General features: G+C 37.9%; 1 protein-coding gene across 10 annotated transcripts in view; it reads left to right on the forward strand.

Annotated features, from left to right (window-relative positions):
• Positions 1-21,267, forward strand: part of vav2 (vav 2 guanine nucleotide exchange factor) — a 127,354-nt gene that overhangs the window by 53,308 nt on the left and 52,779 nt on the right. The gene's annotated exons all lie outside the window — the stretch shown is intronic.

The raw sequence follows: 21,267 nt of genomic DNA on the forward strand, positions 1-21,267 counted from the left end.
TGTTTTCACTGATAATAATAAGAAATATTTCTTGAACACCAAATGAACATATTACAATTATGAAGAATCACCTGACACTGAAGGCTAAAGTAATGATGTTCATTGATATTTCATGTTAACTGTCGCATTAACAGATGTTAAAGTATTGAACCTTAATATATGGTAGCTTTTTTAAGTTTTCTGTCAGAGTTCTGATTCAAATTTAAAGCTCATCTCTCTGTATTCTTTTCCTCCCACAGTCCTCCTCCCACTCATTCCGTATTTTTTGCCTCTTTATCTTTTTGTTTCTCGCCTTGTTCTCTAACACCTATTGTAGATGCATCGATCCATGTGAATGTGTGAGGTACAGTGAGTGCAGTCCTGTCAGTCTATGTTTGAGAGATGAATGTAAATCAATATGATCTGTGGTCAAGGGACACGTTAGAACCCTCTGCGTCATCCACCTTTATTAGCCATGCTGTATCGCACTCCTGCTCCGACAGTCCGTGAAACCCTCTGCTCTCTACGCTGAGCAATGACCAACGATTTGTCACTGTGGCTCTGGTGGTTTGAGCTAATAGGATTGGATTAGAGACGCTGGCTTTTCTTTCGATACAGTTCTATCAATTTGATCAAGGCTTCAGCTCTTGATTTCCCATGACTAACTGGATTTCTGACAAGGCTAGGTCTGATTAAAAATAAAAAAGAAACAACTTGGATAGTGCAGTCCCCAGGTGTCTCAGCAGTGTAGCCCACCTGGTGAACCACGGTTGATGTCAGGGAATGCCAAATTCAGTTTTACTCATTGCACTTTTCCGTCTGATTCACTCATGGTTTGCCAAAGCAATGTTCCACGCCAGAGAAAGTTAAATTATTTGGAAAGATCTGTGTGGACACAGAGCGAAAATGACAAAAAGGATTTCGCTGGAGATTCCTTTGAAAAATTTCACCGCGTCGGCTTCCACTGTTTCAGGATTTAATCTTAAGAATAGGAGATTTAAATGTTGGAGTGATCTTTTTTCAATGGAGAGATGAGACACGTGAAAGTCATTACCCAAATTGAACCAAGCTCCTCGCTTCACAGCCAGTGCCTCACTCATATTTTTCTTATTAAAGCAATTAATGGGAAATGAAGGGCATTTAATGAAATCATTTCAACGGATGATTTAACATCTGAAAAATTGGGGCTTGTGAAATCTAACATCATCCTTCACTCCTGTCTTTGTCACCAAGACTTGAAATGTGTGCTCTTCACCTTCACTCCCATTTTAAAATTGGCGAAGCTCTTTACAATGTCATTACAAGATTAGTTTGGCATCTCATCCAACATTTTCAGCAGATATCTGTCCTTCAGTCCTGGTTTAATGTCTCATGTGTTTAATTCAATGGCTTTTGTTATTTTAACACTCTATTTATAATTCTTTCTGTCATTCTAATATTCATCTGTTGTGCTGTCTGTCGTTCAGTTGCTATGTGTGTCTCATTGTCGTTCTGTCTGTCTTTCAAATCTTCTGTCTTCCAATGATTCTAGCTTTAAATTCGAATTCAAGTATTAAAGGGCATTTAAAAGGCATTCTCAATTGTAAATGGCACATAACCCTGTTTTGCACAGTTTTTTTTTTTTTTTTTTTTTTTTCCATTTTCACGAGCACTTTCTTTCATCTTTATTATAGCCTGCCCTATGATCTTCATCGAATGTCTAACATCCTTCTCTTTGTTGTAGTCCTCATTTACAAGTCCCAAAATATAATAGTGTTTAAAAAAAGAAGCTCAAATACACAATTTCACTTTTAGTTGATTTCATTACTTTTATTGTTGTGCACTTTCCGATTTCCTAGCTAGAAACCTTAGCTGTCTGTGGCATACACAACTCTTTTTCACATGGAGGTCACAACAGCATGTGATGTTTTTTTTTTGGAAAGTGCATTGACTGAACTATGCCACTGTCAATAACATCAGGGAGGTTATGTTATAGATTGTCAAACTGAACTATTCTTGCTCTCTTTCCCCCAACCCCATGATTATTCAAAGGTCATGTCCGACTTTTTAGCTGGGATAGAGTCAAGGGACAGGCATATGAGGCTTGTGGGTAAGTGGCAGCTCCACAGGGCTGCTGTGCCAAACAGAATCATCTGGGAACCGATTCCGAGACTGGCTGTGATTTATTTATTTATTTATTTTTATTTCTGATAGCTGTAATATCATATCAGATGACTGGATTGGCATCCCAGTTGTGTCTTGAAGAATGGACAGTTACAGAAAAACTGAGAAAGTTGCAGATGGCTGACTGAGATAACATGTAATTTTTCATACCTGTGCAGCTGCCTCTGTCAGGCACCATGTTTCTCCTTGGGCGTTTTCCAGGTTCGTCTTGAAAAGAGAGATTTTTTTTTGCAGGTACATGCTGTGATATTTCTCTGACTCTTACAAAATTGCAGTTATCCATTGTGAATCTAAGAGAAAAGGGTTGTTTTCAATAATATATCATATATCAAACCAATTTTCCTTTATATTTCCTTCCCTACTACATCGTGCATCGGTACATTGTGCACATGTGTGTACATTACCACTTATTATTCCTGTCATTCAAATTCTAATTCAGCTTCCTGTAGGTTGTGGCCTGATCACTGTCATCTGTTTGGATTAGGAAGGGCTCCAAAGGCTTTCACAGTGAAGATGCACAGATGTTAGCACACCAGCATCACAAATCTAGTGGACCGGCAAAAAATGGTAGAGCTCATTTACCATCATCACCACATCTGCACCATTTGAATCACGTGGGTAATGTGGCATGGGGAATATGTGGCTCTTATGGGTATGAGTCATATGTTTGCTAGTAAAAAGACTTGCTGCCTCTCTAGTGAAGAGGTTAATGTGATGGAGCCATGCTTCCCGCTTTCCTCCTGCTTGGTTGATTAGACTCTGAAGAATAGCTTTAACATGTGGCAATGTGTGATTTAATTCTGTTGGATTGGTTTTTATTTGAGTTATAATGCTCTCATATCTAATAATATTCTTTGTTTACTGATGCTTTAAATTATACATGGTTTCAGACTGATTCAAACTGCCATTGTCAATGCCTTTTAGTGTCATTAAATAGAAAATTCTTTTGTTGATGAATCAGACTAAAAGCTATTTGGTGGTGAATCCAAGTCATTTTTATGACTGGAACTATACAATTGAGTGAGTTCAGCAGAGTGACATGAGCCACTGAAAATAGGAAGACAGTAAAGGAATACACCTTGATTGTTCAAATGGTGATGAATCAAAAAAATACATAATCTTCGAGGACTTAGATATATACAGTTCTTCAAGGAAACAGGCTTTGCAGAGTACTACGCTAAGTACCTAATTGGTCCTTGAAGAAGCTTCAAATCTTCAGGAGGACTGGCATAAAAAAAAGACACAAGTGAGTTCTTCATAATCAGAGATGTTTTTTTTTCCTGAGGTAGTGAATGTAGTCTTATCTACTCTATGCCATCCTTTTGGCTTTTTATGTTCCTCAGGATATTAAAAAGGTGCTATGTCAATGTTCTCACCCCATCAGTGGAATTATACAGTGCACACAAACCCTTCTGTCGCTGCTGTGATGACAGTTTGAGAGATGGGAGCGGCAAAACTTGTAGAGGGACTGCATTAGCATTCACCACAGGTTTGGAGAAGGCTCTTGCCTCAGGGCTACACTTTTTCTGCCATGTGGAGCAGAGGCAGAGAGAGGGAGATGAAGAGAGATATGCTCGACAGGGTGGAGTCCTCGAACAGGGCCTCTAATCATTGCTCCGTAACCGCTTAGGGCCTGCCGGTTCTCTCCGGGCAGATCTAGGGAGAGTTCAAGGGTTGAATGCCTTTGGGCAACTGACAGTTCCAAATGGCAATCTGTAGATGCAGCATAGGCTTCAAGGGCCTCTGGCTTTCTTAACTGTGCTCTGTCCCCTGCAGACTGCTTGCTTAGTTGCTGTTAGATTAATGAATAACTAATACTAGCTTTTGTAACGATTAACTTACAGACTAAGCAGGAAAATGCAGGTTTGACACGTTTAGGATCACAGTCTCTCTGCTGTGTTTTCTTTTTAGCTCATTTTAGTCTCACAGCCTTTGTTTTATTAATGTTTTCTAAGGCAACTCACTTGTGGGATTTGAATGTTTCACTGTTCATTCTCTGGCTATGAATAATGTCAAATTCATTCCTAACCTAGCAAAAAGTTTTTTGTCTTTTTTCACCTGCAAAGACATTTTATTTTATTTTATTATTGTATTTTATAAGTTGGCTGTTTAAGGTTTTATATTTATTTATTTATTTATTTATTTATTTATTAAAAAGAGTTTTATTATATTCAACTTTCTTATCAAAACGAATCGCTCCCCATAGCTCGTACTGGACAATATATTGTTTTTATGCCACTCAAGCATCACAGCATTAAATTGACTTTGACAAAAACTATGGATTTTACATTTGAGCTTTTGTGAAGGTTTGTGCTTTTACTTGTTCCTTAGAAGGACATGTTCTTTAGGTTTTATTATGGAAGAATTAATATTTATTTGACTTTTTCTGATACTTATGCTGATTGAGTATTATCGTCTTGTCAGAAAAGTAGAAAAGCTAATTTCTATAATTAAAATGCTATTTTCATAGTATTTTAGTTTATATATATATATATATATATATATATATATATATATATATATATATATATATATATATATATATATATATATATATATATATATATATATATATATATATATATATATGTATATATATATATATATATATGTATATGTATATATATATATATATGTATATGTATATATATATATATATATATATATGTATATGTATATATATATATATATGTATATATATATATATGTATATATATATATATGTATATATGTATATATATATATATATGTATATATATATATATGTATATATATATATATATATATATATATATATATATATATATATGTAATTGATTTTAATGTGTTGATAGCTAGTAGAATAGGGATTAGGACATGTGCAAATCATACGAGACATTGAAGCTATTGGCATTTATTGGTAGATGGAGACAGAAGCACAGTACACCGATCAATCAGCTCTCTGGTTGAAAGCCCAGCTGTTCCAAGACACATTGTTGGCTCAAACCGAGATCATAATACATTGCCATGGGATCATATTTAATCAAATTGACCCCATCAGATTAAACCGCAGTTTAGGCACAATTGCTTTTTCCTGGGCATGCCATAGGGTTTGGGTAAATGAGATTATGGATTGATTGATTGATGTCTTTATGCGTTAAATCTGTAATTTTTGTGAATACTGTGCCCTTGAGCAAAGGTTTATGGCTATGTGCCATGCTGCTGTAGACACATCCATAATGATATGCTGACCTTCCCTTGCAAGAGATCGCTCAATTTTCTAAGTGCTGTTGTAATAATTGTTTGTATATATACTTTTTATTTTCATTTATTTAATTATTTTTTGCTTTCTACTGTTTTCCATCCTTTTCATGGTTCTTAGAATTGAACTGTTGTGAGACTATATGTAATTTTTTAATTATTGTGGTGATTGTAGGGATGTGGGTTTGTTCCCACATCCAACATTTTTCTTTGACCTTTCCATTCTTCAAAGAATACCAAAAAATTATGACCAAAAGTTCTGACCAAAGTATTAAACAGCACAACATTTAAAAACAAGGCAAGTTTCTTGAGCACCAAATCAGCATGCCGATTTCTAGATTTCTGAATGATTATTTTTAGATTTTTAGATTTTGATTTTGAAAAAATTTTTGCCTCGGGTAGCATAAGAGACTTTTTTTCAGAAACATTAAATATCTTAACCCAACCTTTTAAATGGTATAGCAATAATCCAGCCCATCACAGAACACATTTACATCACGCCATTTCAAAGGGTTTTTTCTATTCCTGCCTGATGATGTATTTTTATATGACCTAAAATATCTAATATATGTCTTTCTTTCTTTTCCACTCTATCTCTGTGTTTTTGTATATTTGAGCTTTAAAGTCACCTAAACCTAAAAAACTTACATCCTTACATTTACTCTTCGTGCCGTTCTGGAAACTGCCTGATTGATCCATTTACTTCCTTCCAAGTCCCAATCTAGTGCCTCCCCTTCATAATGAAATACCCAGCCTTTGTTATCAGAGACGGAGCAGATCCACAGAATCAATGAGCTCCAGTCCTCCACACTGGCTAATCACTGTTCTGCACAGCGGAAGGAGCCCTGCTCTGAGCTCAACCACCATCGATCAGAGCCTGATCTGAGCCCACCAGCACTCAGAGCCCATCGCCACAGATACCGCCCTCCCACGGGCTGTCCCTCTCCAACTCCTCATCGCCTAATGAGGAAGCTCATTTAAATCAGAGAAGCTGTGAATACATAATAAGGCGCAAGCTTGCTTTCAGCTGACTGTAGCACTGATACCAGAGTGGCGTATTGATCTGTTTACTCTGTGCTCTGCGTCCCGTTCTTAAATATCAGTGTTCAGAAGGAGGGCTGAGCTCTGAAGTAAACACCTGCAACAGGGAGTTGAGTCTACTGGATCAGTGCAGTAATCGAGTGCTTTGTCCAATGTTGCTCCAGCACTGTTTACAGATTTAGACGTATATACAATGCAATTTTTTTTTGTTTGTTTGTTTCTTCTTTTTTAGGAATGCCAGAAGATATTTATTTATTTATTTATTTTATTTTTTTCTAAATAAATGTTTTGGAATATAAAGTCAATGCTCATTATGTGCACATAAGATTTTTTTTAATTCATTTTATTATTATTTTTTGTGTATTTTTATTTTCCAAAAAATTACTTTCTAGAATGAGAACATCTTGTGTTCGTAAATTAGAAATACCTTTTTAGAAATACCTTTTTATTTTCCTTTTCAAAACATTACTTTGTTGTGTAGGAAGTGCTGGATTTTTAAGACTCAAGGCTATTTAAACAGACAAGCACTTTTGTTTTTAACGTCCCGTTACAATAAAAACAATGTCATTGTCAGTGCTTTGCAAACCATTTCTTCAAAGGTCAACTATGTTGGGAGACGGTATTTTAAAATTAGGTCTAGAAAAGCAAGTTGTTGTTTTTGATTGTGCATTATTTTATAAGATTTAAATACAAGTAATTTACAGATTACATACTTAATCTTTCTGAATCCTTTTCATTCATCATATTAATGTCATTACGTAATGCCGTTGATGTTCTGTATGTGTCAGCTTTAGTGATCTGAAAAGGCTGAGCTTCTGAATGTTTACAGTGTCACAGCTGCGTGGGTTTAAGGGCTAGAGCTGCAACCTTGCTAATGAAGTTTGTTACATTAATGTAATTAATCAGAGAGTTACCTTGCCAGACAAAAGCTTGCCTAATGGATCGAAATTCAAATGCTACATCCACATCCCTTGTGGGGGCACACTAAATCAATCTTCACTTACATGCTTGTAAATACACAGCTTTAAGCTTTAAACATAGCCTGCATGCTTTTAGCTACAGTTAGGTGTTGCATATTAATTGTTTGTTTGCCTTAAACTTTAATAACTACATTAACTGTCATCTGGTGTTTGATTGCCTAAGTGCAGATAGTTTGTTTATTAATATTTGCTGTAAACATATGCTGCATGTGGTGACAGATGGTTTTTTAAAAGGCTTATTGAAATGCTCTCTCTGGCCAACACTATGCAGTCCATCTAGACTGCAGATGAGCTTCTGTCACACCTAGCCATCCCATAATTCCTCTCTCTGCCCTAGAGTGTAGAAAGGGAAGCGTCTTTATCTTCCCTGCGGCCTACGCACACTGTATTTCTTCACTAAATTACTTTTTCTGTGTCTGTGATGGAAGAGGAAAAAAAAAAACGATCCCAACGAGTGAAATGTAGAAATGATAGTTCCACAGGAAGTCTTTTCTCAAAGGAGACTTCAGAGGAAAAAAAAGAGGCCGTCCTATCGAAAGTCTGAGCGTTATGAGATTGATTGGAGTGGATAAGGATTTTATTTCTCATAGCCTGTAATTCAGTCATTCATTTCTAAACCTGACCTTTTTATCTAAAGCTACATTTTAGATTGATCCTGTTTTCATTCACACTAGCATGAGCAAATGTCAATGGCTAGAAACTTCACAGACTGATTTAATGTAACTTGGTTTTATTTATTTTAGACATAGACAGGTTTCCTTTCAAACTGCAGCTTTGCTGCTACTTGAGCAGAAAAATATCAGAATGGGCTCTTTTTGATTCATTACACAGTTTATTTTGAGTAAACATTCAGATCGGAAATGTGTGGAGGAGTTTATGCCAGATTAAATCCAATTATGGATGCTTGTTTGTGTTTTTTCCTGTTTATGATTTTGTTATCAGTAGAATATTGCTTTGGAGAGTAAATAGAGGGGCACATGGAGGTTTAAACTGAACAGACCTCGCGATATAGACATGTTTGTTGTGGCTGCAGCTTACTTTGTAGTACTTGTGGTGGATAAATTGACCAAATGGAAAACACTGGGCGTACCAAAGGGGCCAAACACTTTAACCTATAGCCCCCCTCTTGTAAATTTTTTTTTATATATATATATATATATTCTTTTTTGCTGGGAAAAGCAATATTTCCTCTATAGTCAGATGCAAAAAAACAACACACTCTGGTCCCCTGAGGTGAAAGTGAAACATAACAGCTGCCTTCCTAAGTTCTTTTGAGCTCTGCTGTTGTCCAAGTCCGTTAGGGGGTGATTTTGGCCTCCCACATTGAGGTGGGATGTGGGAGAAGGGAAGCTGGGTCTCAAATAAATGCCAGCAGATACATCTCGACAAGCTCACCTCTGCCATGTGGGCCAAAGCAGAATCACTAACAGTGCCACCAGGGTATTGGTTAGATACCAGACTTGGTATATAGTCCATGCATATGTTATGTTAAGTTAAACAGATTGTATATTGGAATTGAACGTATGCGTTTTTATATATTTATGCATACTTTACAAATAAAATGAACCAAAGGTTTAAGAAATATTGCATTAATTTTGTAACATTTAAATATTTATCATAAAATATACAGTAAAAGCCTGAGCTTATGGAGTCATATTTTTGTTAATAATTTTGTTAGTGATAGTCAGGGTGTAACCTGTCTGATTATCTCATGGGCTGGGAAGCTGAATGCTGTTTTCACAGAAGAGCCGATGAACAAACAAATGGCAAATGTGTGATTTTGTTTAGCCCTGCTGTGAGTTTACCTTGTGGCCTGTGTAACTGCTCTTTACCAATCCCAGAGTCCCTTGGCAGTATGCGTGCGGAGCAAGTAAGCACATCCAGCAGGGTTCACATCTTGCTTTTCCCTTTTGCCAGCAGGCTGGACCATGAAGCCGGTGTGTTCAAGCGGAGCTCAGGGCTTTCTTAGATTAACAGCACCAACTCAGCCCCGGGCTATTTCAGCTACAGTTAGCTGGCTTAATTGCTTTTTGACTCGCGAAGAGAGATGATGTGCTTTTCGCGTTACACCAAGACACTTAGTGTAGCATATTTCATCCACACGAAAATGCCCCCACATACAGATGCATGTGATTTGTGATTTGAACATGGAGTGGAAAACATTTTCCTTATGTAAAGTGCAGCATTTTTTATTTTCCATTTTTTCTGTAATGTTGAAAATGTCATCATAAAAAACTACTTGTTTTTCCTGTTATATGATAACACACTGCATTTAGAACTCACAAGCTTCTGAAATGTGCAATTGAATTGATCAAATTAATGAATTTAGGAAATTCATTCAATATTAAAGGATTTTAAATTCTAATCATTTTTCACAATATTAATGTTTTCACTGTATTTTTTGGTAACACTTAAAAAAATGCAACCTTGGTTGAAATGTGTATATTTTTTATTTCGTATTTTGTTTGACTTTTTAATTCATAATGCAACTTTATATTTCATAAAAAGACATTTGGCGTTGTCTCACAATGTGACTTTTTTTTATTATAAAACTTTAAACTACATACCGGACACCCTGTGGCTGCCTCTAGCAGAGATTAATCTTGAATTAAGAGATGTAAATTGTAAGCATTTGTGATACTGGATCCAATAGAGATAAGAGGTCATTCCAAGGTACATTTCAAATTTTTAGCAAAGCTGTATGTGCTATTTTTAGCAGCACTAAACCCAAGGGCTGCTCTGCTCTGGTGGAAGACCCAGTCAAGCTGGCTTATTGTCATAATGTTGACACCCAGTCCCACTGTCCCTGTGTATAGAGAGGAAGATGAGACGTGTCAGTGGCCAAACCGAGGTCAGATCCATTACTGCTCATCAGCGCTCTCTCCCTGTTCCACTAGAGATGTTTGATCAATCCGATTCGTTCAAACACCATAACGATTTTTGTGTTTTCTGTATCTCCCCTTCTGCTTCCTCTCAGAGCACTGTTCATTTATATTTAATGGAGCCCCACTGCGGTGGTGGCCACAAACACTTCCTGCTACAGTTATGCAGGCCAGAATATGAGGAAGAGGTTTAACATTGGCCTCTTTAGAGCTTTTTGGCCGGCTGAACAACGATAAGTGTGGTAACTGTCAAACCAAAGAGGCTCATGTCTGTGAACTAGACGGAAGGTCTGGAAAGAAACTGGACACACACTCCTCTGTCAACTGTTCCAGGGAACCGCTCTTGCCACTGCTGCCCACTCACTGTAGACAAAGCAGCTTCTGTGTTTGATTGAAAATGAAAGAGAGAAGGAGGGAGACCGTTACAGCTCTATTAAAGACTCAGAACGTCTGAGTCACTCACTTCAGCGCAACACAGCTCAACTTTATTCGATCCAACTTTTAGGATGTGCCCATTGACACACAAGCATATAGTGAAAACTCATCCTTTTTCTGTCCCCTCTTCCTGCTTTTTATCTGTTTCCTTACTGCGTGGCCACTCAGTAGCTGGAGAACGGAGGCTCTGTGGGTTTGGTGCTCTGAACTTGTCAGAAGAACTAAAAATCAGCCAGATTCAGATAAAGAATGAGCCTCTTTCCTAAGCCTCTTCGCAAACCCCTGTTTACTGGTGCAACACTGATTATGACTTCCAATTATATGTAACCACTTCATCCTGTAGCCCAAATCCTGTCTCGTATTTTATTGTTACAATGACACACACAACATAAATGATGCATATGAAGTTGCATGCTTGCAAGGTTACTCATTGTGTATCTTTTTGAGAATTCATGGCAATTCATATTTAAAAAAAAAAAAAAAAATTATATATGTGTGTTTGGGTTTGTCACTACTGCGCAGCTTTAATGCTTCTAGATATTGATTTGAAAAGGTCCACAGCTTAATAAACAAACTATTTTATAACAGCTCTGAGTGAATGTCTGTAGTAGTTATGTTTTATTGCTTCTTCTTATGTAGTTATATTTAGCATTTCTCTTCCACACAGCTTCTGAAAAGAGATAGTAATTGCGATCTCTAGAGTAATTGTATTCGTCCAGTTTCACAACTACAAAACCCCCAATGACCTTTTAAGTAGGTAATCACAGTTTTAACATTTCATCAAAGTTATTGAGTGTTCAAGCGCTATTGTTTGAGTCCATCATTTCTGAGCTGTAATGCTTCCAGTTCTAATAAATTTCTTAGAGCAGTTGAAAAAAAGGAAGGGAGGGGGAAAGGGGCTCATAAATGAATAAACCGTCTGCAACAGATTAATGTGGTAATAAAATATGGGGTGTCTCATCTTTGCAGAGAAATCTGAACATTAGATTCAGTGCCATTGGTGTGCTCTTTCGCGGAGATTAAACTTTTCCTTTTCTGTAATCCTCTGCAGATGGAGATGAGGTCCGTTTGACCTGGTCACTGTCAACAGTCTAGTCTGTAGAGGCTGACGGTGATCCTATAGACAAAAGAGGGAAAACATTATTACTTTGAGTCATGTGTTCCAACCAGAACCTTTTTTAGAGAGATAAAATATGAGTACATGCAACATGAACATTTGACTTGACTATCAGATTTGTAAAAAAAACAAATTAGTTTTATGAGCCATTTTCTAATGAGCATTTATTTGGAAACATTCTGGGCTTGCACGTAAATTCATATTAGCTATAAGCAAATAAACATGGCTCATCTGTCACGAATGCACAGGCTGACTATTTAATCTCAAATGAAAAAAACTATGGAAATGACTGGCAGTGGTTTGCATCTCTGACATTCCAGAGCAAAAGGTGAGTAACAGGAAACTCGCCCAACTCCGAATCAGGCTGGCAGGCGCTAAAAGATCGAGACTTGGAAAGAAATGTCAGTATGAATAAAATGAGGAGACATAAAAGTAAAAGGCCAGAGGGTAAAGCTGAGCACTGAAGGGAGGCAGACAGGAACAGCAAATAATGGAGTGTGTCAATGTTTTTTTTTTTTTTTTTTTTGCTTTTTTTTGGGGACTCTAGGCTATTTTTTATAGACCGTGCTGAAACACTGTCTCTTTGTAGTCATGGTTACAAAACAGTGGACAAATTTTGTTCCAGCAATTGGCACTGCAGTTTACATTCATGTAATGTCATTTAAAGCTGCGATCTGATATTTTTACCTACAACACATATTCAGTAATGTAGTTGCTTAATGTAATGGTTATATGGTTGTTTTTTGGCAGTAGCCTTAATCCAGAGTGCTGAAAATACTATGCATGACTGTAACACTCAAATTCAGACTTGATGATCTCCACATATTTCAGAACAGTTTTCCACCACCAGTTCACAGACTGGCATTCCAAACATTTTAATAGTAGCATATAATACTATTTATAACTATATTATAAAGTTTTTAGTAGTTTTCTTCATTGTTTTTTTTCAGTTTCCTATGTTAGATTTTTTAAGCTTATGTTTTAGTTTAATGGGTAGCATGATTAACGCATAAAATCATTTAAAATGTTTAACATTATTTTACGTCAGCTGTTTTTTTGTTTGTTTGATTTGTTTTTAGCTTAGATTGGTTACTTTTATTTCAGTTAGTGAAATATTTGTTTTTAGTTTTCATTCCAAAAATAATAATACTGGTTCAGACTCTTGGTCAGACTCTGGTTTCCATTCTCTTTGCTAGAACATCCGGTATTATCTTGGTGAACAGATGGAGGAGGATGTTGTTATATTCTGTAGTTAAATGCACAGTGTACCAGTCGTCCATCCACACACTCCTCAAATGCCTCCTTCACTCCTGCATGTTTGTCAAATCCTATTTCCTCGAGTGGACTTTGGCTGATCTGGATGCAGGGGCTCAATTTCCAGAGATGTATGAAAAACAAGCACCAACCAACTTTATTTTCTTTTCTGGCAAAAAAAGGAAATGGAGAAAGAGAGAGGTAGAAGGAAAAAAAAGTAATTTAACCAGCATGTAGGTCAGCGATCTAGAAACTGTAATATTGCTTTTATGTTCGGCCCCATCTGCCGTATCTCCTATGGCGGTGGCGTCTTCCTCCCATTCTCTCCCTCGCTGCCTCTCTTCTCATTCTCTCTCTCTGTTCCCATTCTCTCAATTGCATTTAGGCTAATGTACCGTTATATGGACCAAACACTATGCCTGTTTCAGTGCAAGTAAATCTGTACTGCAGGTTAGCCTCTGCTCTTCGTTCTAAAAGCAGTTTGTAAGGGTTAAGTCACCTTTGGCACATGCGTCCTAAGCTGCCATTCTGGATTGTGTGTGTGTGTGTGTGTGTGTGTGTGTGTGTGTTTGTATATGTCACCAGTCAGAGATGAGATCTTCAGAGCGGAGAGAAGCAATGCCAGAGGCACACAGAAGGTCAGTCTCCCCACGTAGCCAAACACAGCACTGCAGGTCTGGTGGAACAAAAGAGTGAAGGGATGCATTATCTTAATGGCTTTTTCTGCTTCACAGTGAGGTATTAAAGAAATTACAACACCATCTCACTAATGTGAAGTTGCAAACAACAGGTGGATGCTTTTGAAAAGGGCAAGCTCGGATATTTTTACTCCAAAGGAAGCTCTAGACATTTTGGGATTTGCACAGCAATGTTACTACTTAAACACTGCCCAAACTCCGTTACATTTACTCATTTAATGATGTAATGTCTCATTCGGAAAAGTGATTGATCAACTAGTTAAGTGTTGTGACAAGCGCTGTGGAATGAGAGATGAGGTTGAGCCGAAAGCTTTTACTCCGTCTGAAGAGATGAGGCTCAAATCCTCTTTATGAATCAGATATGTTTGGATTAGCGAGCGTCCAGAGATGCTGAGGTCAGCGAGGTGCTGACAGGGAGCAGGCACACAACTTCCATCCCAAACACACCAGCTATGTGGTATGTCAGGATGCGCCTCTGGGGTGTTGAACGTGATCATACATTAGAGATGTAACTTGAGGAAAAACACTGTACTGTTTAGTGGTATCTGCCTATCCGCTCTTATTTTAGCTGTGGTTTTGGAGACAGTCCGCCCATGTTCCTGTGTTCCCAGGCGGTTTACGTCAAGCGAATGGTGGTTGTGGTTGACTAGCGCCACAAATGCTCCTTCAATCAGATTCTGGCCCAGAGTGTTCTAGCACACAGGCGCAGCGTCACAGCTTGGCACGCGAAATTGCAGTGCGTAAACATAAACGAGCTGGAACTGAGCCCACGCGTGGAACGGGCTTCTCTGCTGCATGTGGCATGCTTCCATTTTCACACTCCACGGTCAGAAAGTTCACATCTCACTTTTTAGAGTCTTTTGATTAGCTTGTTCGGATAGTTGTGCTCCAGAAATGCTTTACTGAGATTTTGTACGATCAAGAAAGAAAGTTTTTCTTATAGTGGACAGATGGTAAATAGCAGCTGTAAAGCAGTGACTCTCTCCTCAGATGCCCAGCTGATGAGCTGAACTTGACCCCAGCTTGAAATGCCAGCCACTGTGTGCTGTCCCAGCTTGGCATCGATTCAGGCCCCCCAGCTGAGATTGGCATGGCCTCTTTCTTTGTGGAGGTTGAGCTGCATTTCCTCTGGGCTCACAGAGGTTTGCGTGTCTGGCTTCTTTTCCGGCAAATGAACAGCAGGCCGAGCAGAACGTACTGAGAGTGCTGCATTCAGAGATGTGAATGTATCACATCAGGCATGCAACATGCCCTCTCTCAGTTATCTGAACAAAATTATCTCCCACAATGCCTCTCAGGTTTGTGATTAAAAAAACAGGGCATTTATGCACAATATATCACCACTGTAGTGCTTACTGGCTGATATTAGTGTTTTGTATGGCTGATATTGGATATATATCCCTCATATGCCTTGAATTTTTTTTTTTTTTTTTTTTATGAAAAACTATATAATTTGTACTTAGATAAAATAGTGTAGAATTATTCAGTTATTTGCTGTAACATAAAATAATAAACAAAAATAAAATGAGTCTTAGTAATTGTATTTTTACATGCCACGTGTATGGTATTTAGTTTACTTTTTAATTGGCTATTTGTGTAGTTTTTTCCCCTTAAAATTTATGCAGAGTGTTAAGGGCACTTAAAGTTGAAAGTTGCTGAAAGAGGGGTGAAAGAAGTGGTAATTTTAAATTGATATGACTTGCCCTCAGCCTGTGGGCATCTTTTGTGTATATGTGTATCTCTGTGGTGTGTCTCTTCTCTAGGTTGCTGTTATTTCTGTTAGCATAGAGTGATCGAGGTCAATGTTGTCCTGAGAGGAAGAAGACATCACACTGATATTAAAAGCGCCCGTCAAATTGCATTGAATCAGAGAGCAGAGCCTTGCTCTAGTGAGAGGACAAAGGCCTGCGTCCCCAACAGAACCACTGAGCTGGGCTTCGGGAGCTTCACAGGAAATTGCCTTTTTCGGGACGGGAGTGATTGTTTTGAGAGTGTATGACAATATTTAATATAACATGCTCAGCTTTTTCTTTTTAAAAAGACACCATGTAGAAGCTGTAACCTAGCCTTCAGGAAATACTGTCCATGTTGGTAACAAGTTTAAGTCCAGGTCATGTCATTTCCTGGTCCTGTTATATTTTGCCCCCTTTTCATTTCCTGTCTTGTATAGTTGATAAAAGTGGTAAAGTAGCAAAATAAAATTTTTATTTTTATCTATGACATGTTTAACCCCAAAAATCTTTATTTATACAAGATTTAAAAAAAGTTTAAAAGGTGTGTATGAGAAACTGCCCTGGCTCTCTTTTTAAGGTGTGTTTGATTTGCCAAAAAAAAAGAAGTCTCATTCTAAATTGGTCTTAATGTAGGTGGGTGTTTCACTAAAATGGCTCATTTAATATTTTGTGAATGAGCTGTTTGTTTTTGATTCACTTTGATTTCCTTAAAATAATTTTTTTCAGGAGTTAAAGTAACGCCTGTTTTTGATTTCACTAGAAAGTACTGATCATAAGTCATTTTGTTCGGTCTGTCACAGAAAAGAGGGTGACGAGATTTGTTTCAAGCAGGCCAGCTCATTCTTAAGCACACATGCTTTGGAAAAGATATCTCAGCATAAGTTAGCCTTCTCTCTTTTCTTTCTTTAGCAATCGACATCTCAATGGATTTCCCTAACGTTGCAGAGAGGGAAGAAGAGAAAAAGAATTGGTGTCAGATTCATCACTTTTTTTACCCAGTGAATGAGCTCAAGACTAAAACAGCAGTTGCTGGTTTATGCAGTGTCATGGTGTTTTATTCTCCTGTCTCTAATGGAAGCACCAACGTTTCCATCGGCAGAGTACTGCGGCGCTGCCACGTCAGGTCAATCCTGCCACAAGACAATATCCCTAAAACACCACCAGTTTCCTATTAAACACTGTGATGATGAATCCACATGAATAATTTGATAGCTTCTCTATCAGTAAATTCGGTTGACTGGAATGTAAATGTAGACATTTTTACAAAAATTATTATTAGTTATTTTAACAAAAATTCAAAAAAGTTTTCATATCAATACTAACTGATGGTCACAGATTCAGAAAGCAGCAGTAGTGAGTTTCTGATGTCTGACAGGCTCAAACATGTCCATTGCTCTGGCTGTATGCTGTGCAGCACACCATCATGAGCAGGGATTGAGAGGTTTCCCTAAAGACTGCATAATCATTCCAGCCAGCTCATTAGGCCCCAGAGCAGTCCAGTGGCCCTGCTGGGTGTACGCGTCGATCTGGCACTCAGCCCACACGTTCAAGGCCAATCAACCTACTCCACAAGGAAAGACGGGGGAAAGAGATGCAGAAAGGGAAAGATAACGAGATACAGCCAAGGAAGGATGGAATTGAATAATCAAGCTTGATCAAGCTGTACAGCTGTACTCACAAAGGCTGACGTCTAACATCAGTGTAAACAGAATCTAGTACTCATCCAGAGAGTAACTGTGACTGGAACAAAGAACTAGTTCTAAAACCTTCCAGATCAACTTGAGATCAAGTCACTATTTGTGTATGATGTAACACTTGAAGGGGATTAAAACCTTTCTTCAAAGTTGTCCTCAAACCTAAAACCAAAATGCAGTCTTGACTTTTCTGTGAGCATCAGAGTTTCTTTCTTTCTTTCTTTCTTTCTTTCTTTCTTTCTTTCTTTCTTTCTTTCTTTCTTTCTTTCTTTCTTTCTTTCTTTCTTTCTTTCTTTCTTTCAATATTGACCATGTTTTAGGATAATGTTCATAACCCGAAAATAATTATTAGCTTATTATTATCTGAATTAATTTTCTATGTTTGTGGAGGATTCAAGGGATTCAAACATGTAGATATAAGCCTGTTAAATTATTCTATGTGTTTTTGTTCATACAGAGCAGGAGTGCACTGAGATTATGTGGGAAATTATGTAATTAATATGGCAGTATCTGCTTCCTGTATCACTCTTTCCCTCTTCCTGTTGATTCAGCCACAGAGCTGTGCAAATGGAGCAAACCAAAAACACCATAGATAGTATATTTTAATCTTATTTTTTTTATTTTTAGCTTTGCCTTTTACAGTCTAATTTTTGTAATGTGTGTCAGTAAAGCTGAAACTGAAAGTAATTTATGTTGATGGCCAGAACTGTGGATGCCTTGGGTTGTTATTCCCTTGCTGAAGAATGTGTAAGCCTCTCACAGGATATTTGAGCTGAGACAGGTGAATTGTGATAGCCCAACAATAGAGATTGTGTGCATAGTAGAGCCCTGAATCACTACTGAGAAATGAGAATGAATCATCTTCTGTGTTGTATGATCTCCATTACAAAAGAGCCGGATGGATACACTACTGTATCCACAGACAGAATAGACTCCACATGAACTGGGTGCTGTCTTGGATGGGTCCGTCTGGACATGTTCCTAGCCAGGGGCTCATTCATCAGAGACTCCAAAGTGAATAAGCGAGTGTGTGTGTATGTGTGTGTGTGAGAGGCTCTTGCAGACTCTGGTGACAGGCCGAAGAGATGAGTACAGGAGATTTATGACCCTGATCTGAGATCCATGATGGACTGAATGTGGAGCTCAAACCCTTTTGATAAACTCTCTTTCGCCACCACTTCCTCATTCAGTGTTAGACTTCAAAGAAGCTGAGATTGATTTAGAGACATGTTCTGTACCATAAACTTTTTGTCTTTTTTCTAGACTACAAACTACGTAACCTTAACTCCACCACAAAGATAAAAAAGGTGACTTTTGTCGGTAAGATTTTAATGTTTTTGAAAGAAATCAACCGAAGGTGCATTCGTTTGATTAAAAATAAAGTAAAAATCTATATAGTGGAATATTATTATAATATTATAATAAAATTAAATAGATAAAATATTGCTAAATAAAAGTACTATTTCTGTTTTTTGTTTTTGTTTTTGTTTTTGTAATGTTACTGACTCTAAAAATGTGAATTAAATTTTTATTTTAAACCTTTTACTTTTCATAACCAGCTGTTTTTGTGTGTCATATTTTATGACATTATTCACATGCTTTGTGGCTCTTCTAAGCCACCAAGATTCATTGTACAAATTTCACATTTCACCACCCAGAAACAAATGTGCAGACAAATCCATTAGACGGCTTGTAACTTCCACACAGCGGTGTTCAGAACAGAGAATGTTATTTGTGTGGAATGGTTGAGTGACACATCTAAGCAACGAGAAGCCTATTTGCACTTTGCATAAGAGAGAATTATTAACCATCTATGCCTCGGCCACCAAACTTTGATTCTCGCTCTCATTAGCATTATTGGCGTGTCATTTTGAGGTGGTAATCCTGCCCGCGGGAGAAACCATCATGGCATGCAAGCCTGAATTTACTTTCAAACAAGCAAGAAAAAAAGGGGAAATGCCATCTCGCACCACATCAGGGTGTGTCTGTTGCCTGGGAAGTATGCTAACACCCTGTGATGTGTTTGGCTATCTCCAAAGGTTAACCACTGAAGAAGTCACCAGCCCAATTTGACATGACATCCCCCCAAGAGTTTTTGGAGGGTGTCGTGTAGCACTGCACCCTCAGATTCCCTCAAACGGTATTGTAATGTTGTAACGCTTGTAGCATTTAACATTTTGTTGTTAGTGCTTTATTTATTTAGTTTTCCTTTTTGTTATATTCAAAGTCAGCATTTTAGTCCGGCGTTCGCTTTCAGTAATGAGTGGCTTGACGTATTTGCTGACTCCACAGACAAAAACCAGCGTATGTATCTGGTGAACTCTGCAGAAGAGGTCATGACCTGTTGAAAACTGTCACAGTGAAACATCTCTGTGAAGTCGGGATATTTTTAATGAAGACGTAAGCCTGTGCTTTTGATCTCGTTTCTGGAGAGGTTGGCAGCACCTATTTCTTCACATCTGAGCGAGTTACGGGATGATGTCTCATTGGGGTGATTCCAAATCTTTTATTTATATATATATATATTTTTTTTTTGTTCTCCCCGGCTTCAAACCCACCTTGTTATTTTGAGTCCCCCCAGCTGCGAGAGAATAATGCAACCTGACAATCTTGTCACAATCCCTTCCACCACCTCCGTCACACACACACCCACATGCTCGATTTTGTACACCCCCTTCCCTGCGTACTGAAGATCAGAGACGAGAGTGGATATATCCGTCAGTGAGTAACACGACTATCTCTCTGTCAGGATTGAGTGTCAGCTTTGATGAGAAACTACTAGTGTCGACTCTTTGTTTAATTGCCATCATCATTATACTTCTTAGTGGAATTATGTTTTGAACGCTCATGGCAAATTTATAAATTATTAGATAAATGGCAGAGAGCTGTACTGGCTTTCTCTAATAAGCTACTTTATTTGGATTGGTACAGCGCTACCTATGTGTGTGAGAATTTTCAATTTGTCTATTGTGTAGTGATATCACATACATTTCTTTTATTAGCCCGTGAGGAGCCAAATTCAGCACTTAGTGGTAAAAGATCTGGTTTGGCAGCTGAGACCAGCTCTTTTACACTATTCTCTCAGACATGTTTTTCGGTTTTATCCTCCTCCTCTGTGGTTTTTTTTGTCAAAAAACCCCCTCTTTATTCTTGTCCACCGGGGCATTTCTCCACTTTTGTAAAAGTGCATGCTTAGAAGTTGTTGTCATAATACAGTTCTGTCTTGAATCCTCAAAGGCGCAAAGTTAATTTCATCCCTAAGTGAATTAACTTTATTTTAGGCCATTATACTGAAGAATCCCTTTTTTAGACTGTAATACTATTTTTATTGAATTGTGTCTTGTGAAATGGGTATTATATTTCATGTGCAGTGTGATACTAACACCATTGTGTTATAAGGTAGGTGTGCAGTTGTTAGATATAAAGTCATAAATACAGGACTTTTTTTGTTTTTTTGTTTGTTTATTTTGAGGTGTTTTCCGTAGATGCACCTGTTTAGATAGTTGATAATTATTTTATGTGCAATAAAAAAGGTAAATATGTATGCTAAAACTACTAGTCTTACCAATCTTGTCCATCCTTGAATATAAACAGATTTTGAACTCCAGTGGCTTGAAAAAGATATTTTCTCTCAGTGGGGAAAATCTTTCCCCTCTGCATCCGATGACCTTATTGGCAAAATCTGCAGCAGCAGTGTCATGTGACTCTGCCCTCAGGTGTCCATCATAGATGTTGCGCCGACACAGAGCGGTGTCGCCAATTAGGCCAGTGCTCCAAATGGAAGGCCTTTGTCCTGCTGTCACGTCAACTGCGACTGGAGAGACCTCCCGCGGGCCTTCATTTGACTCCCACAGACACTCTTGTACTGTAACAGAGAGAGCAGTAAGATCAGAATAAGATCATTCATTATGTCTATCCCATGTCCTTTTTTACTCTCTCATTGTTCTTCCCTTTAGCTAACAGACAGGGTCACTTCTCACAGCAAGAACATGTTGCAGTGAATGTCCGAATTCTCTGGAAGTCAGTAGTTGTTTAGTTCTGCTCACCAAGG

The sequence above is a fragment of the Puntigrus tetrazona genome, chromosome 21 (genome assembly GCF_018831695.1).
Source record: "Puntigrus tetrazona isolate hp1 chromosome 21, ASM1883169v1, whole genome shotgun sequence".
NCBI classification, from domain to species: Eukaryota; Metazoa; Chordata; class Actinopteri; order Cypriniformes; family Cyprinidae; genus Puntigrus; species Puntigrus tetrazona.